We start from the raw sequence: 2500 nt of genomic DNA on the forward strand, positions 1-2500 counted from the left end.
AGCTGTGTCCAAAAATGTGTTTTGCAAGAATCTGCCTCATGGTGGCGCTAGAAGAGGGCCATGTGAGAATTGACGGAGATTGTGGTTTGGCAGGCAAGGAGTGTGTGTGCAAAATTTGGCATGGATCGGGGCAACCGTTTGCGGAGATATGAGCAGGGCAAAAGTGTGACGTGTGACGTGTGATGTGTGACAGACAGACAGACAGACAGACAGACAGACAGACAGACAGACAGACAGACAGACAGACAGACAGATTTAGGATACGGGGGTGAATAAATTAAAGAATCCGCGGCTTGTGATTGGCTGAACGGAGGTCTGGAGCACACTGCTGTGTTCACTTGGACCGTGTGGAGGTGCCGAAAGTCGGGGGCCTGAAGATTTACTATCCTGTTCATAACGGCACATGACTCGGTAACGGCGCTGAGTCGGCTCATGCGACCGCCGCAACGCTCCACACGGCGATCCATTTTGTTATTATTTGAATGAAATGAAATCACTTAACCAACTGTTCTGATATACTATCAGAACAGTTGCTATAGAGTGTTTGGTCCATATCTGGACGTCAGCCTCATCTCCTATGTGGAGAAAAATGCAGTTTCAAAAAACTGTCGGGTGACAAGCTTTCGTCCAATCAGGATAGAGTGGTGCCTTCCACCAATCATGGTTGAGTGGGGGCGGGTCTTACGTGCACCAAGTGAAATCACTTACACTAGCTTTAAATAACATGGATTAAAGATTCTACAGGTGTAAAGGGGGAGCAGCGGTGAGAACCGATGCCGTCAACAAGACAAACAAACGTGACAAACGCATCAAACGTGTGTTTGTATTGCATCATAGACATGCGTTGTAGAAAGTGCGTTTCTGTGTAAAGTACAGTAGAAGTGAGCAGATTAACCCATTTAGGCCTAGAATTATTGACTGCTTTAACTATTGAAAAATAGCAGATATACAAGCTCACAGCGCGGCACCGAGTGCCGCACTGCGAGCTTGTAGATCTGCTATTTTTAAAGAATCATGAACATTTTTGCAAATATTTGAATATCTCATTTTTAAAGTGACCCTAACCCTTTGTAACTCAAATATTTTGTTCTGGGGGGTCCCTGATATAATATTTTGAGATGGGGGTCCGTGGCCAAATACATATCATTTTGATGGTCCTTCACATGAATAGGTTAGGTTTGAGAACCACTGACATAGTAGTCTCTCAAGAACAGACTAACTGAGCTCCAGTTGAGTGAAAAGGAAAAACTTTTCTTTGACGATGGCTGGCCAGATTGCTGACATAGAAACATAGTTTTTTTTTCAAAAGACACTTATAGAATCGGGTCAAAATTCGAATTTTCACGTTTTTCTTTCTTAAAAAATAGCAGATCTACAGTACAAGCTCGCAGCGCGGCACTGTGAGCTTGTATATCCGCTATTTTTCAATAGTTAAAGCATTCAATAATTCTAGGCCTGAATGGGTTGTTAATGGGGCTGCTCTGATGAAATGCACAACTATGTGGAAGTTACAGGTCTCCGGAGGCGTGTGAAGAGAAAGGTCTCATCTGATGCCTTTTTAACGAGGCGGCGTAGATCTGGCCAGTGGCCACAGACCCGTACGCGTGATGCGCCAACAGACCGTCCAGAATCCATAGATTTCTCTGCGTCTCTGAGTCTGCCAAGATGGTTGAAATGCCATCTAGATTTCACACACCAGTGTCTGTCTGTGTGTGTGCATGCGCTTCGGCCGTTCATGTGTGTGTGTGTGTGTGTGTGTGTGCGTGCGTGCGTGTGTGCGTGCGTGCGTGCCAGCCAACTTGTGTATTCAAAAGGCCAGTGTATAAACTGTCATTCAAAAGGCCAGTGTATAAACTGTCATTCGCACAGAGACAGCTGCACAGTATAATCCTCAGTGCTCGTTTATCCGTTTGTTAGTGTACGAATCATAGACTGTATAAAATATATGGACAAAGCGAAGCCATTGGTTTCTATGCAGTGCAAATGACACATTTTGGGTCCTTGGCATGGGTGTTGTAAAAGCACCAGAGGATGCTATTGGCTGCCAACGGTCACGTGCAACCGCAAGGATACTTGGGAGAATGTGGTCAGAGCCTCCCGAAATACAGCACACGAAGAAGAACGAACGAAGAAGATCAGTTTAGTTGGCCACGCCCCCCAACTTTATCATCAATTTTAACATAAATGGGACCTTATTTTCACAAAACGCATATAATCGTGATTGAAAGGCAATTTTTAACTAGCGATAGGAACCATAAAGTATTTATGAAAATGTTAATTAAGGTTAGAAAACGAAAGGGGAAAATGAATGGCTTCCAATGGAGAACAATTCTTTTTGCGATCGGCCGGGGGGGAAAACAGCGCAACTAGCGGCCAATCATAAGAAGTTTTAGTTCCGTATTGGAGTAATTTTAAATCGGCGGAACTATGCCCCTGGTACGAATTCACACTCGGCAAAACAGTCTGTGATCAGTCTGTATCTCTCTGTCTGTGGTTGTTC

At 44.4% G+C, this 2500-nt stretch overlaps 1 protein-coding gene across 1 annotated transcript in view; it reads left to right on the plus strand.

Annotated features, from left to right (window-relative positions):
* The window catches only part of LOC308308133 (E3 ubiquitin-protein ligase SH3RF3-like), a gene marked incomplete at both ends in the record, with an annotated part of 206526 nt that overhangs the window by 190836 nt on the left and 13190 nt on the right, over positions 1–2500 (plus strand). The gene's annotated exons all lie outside the window — the stretch shown is intronic.

The sequence above is a fragment of the Nannobrachium achirus genome, assembly GCF_963921795.1.
Source record: "Nannobrachium achirus genome assembly, chromosome: 22".
NCBI classification, from domain to species: Eukaryota; Metazoa; Chordata; class Actinopteri; order Myctophiformes; family Myctophidae; genus Nannobrachium; species Nannobrachium achirus.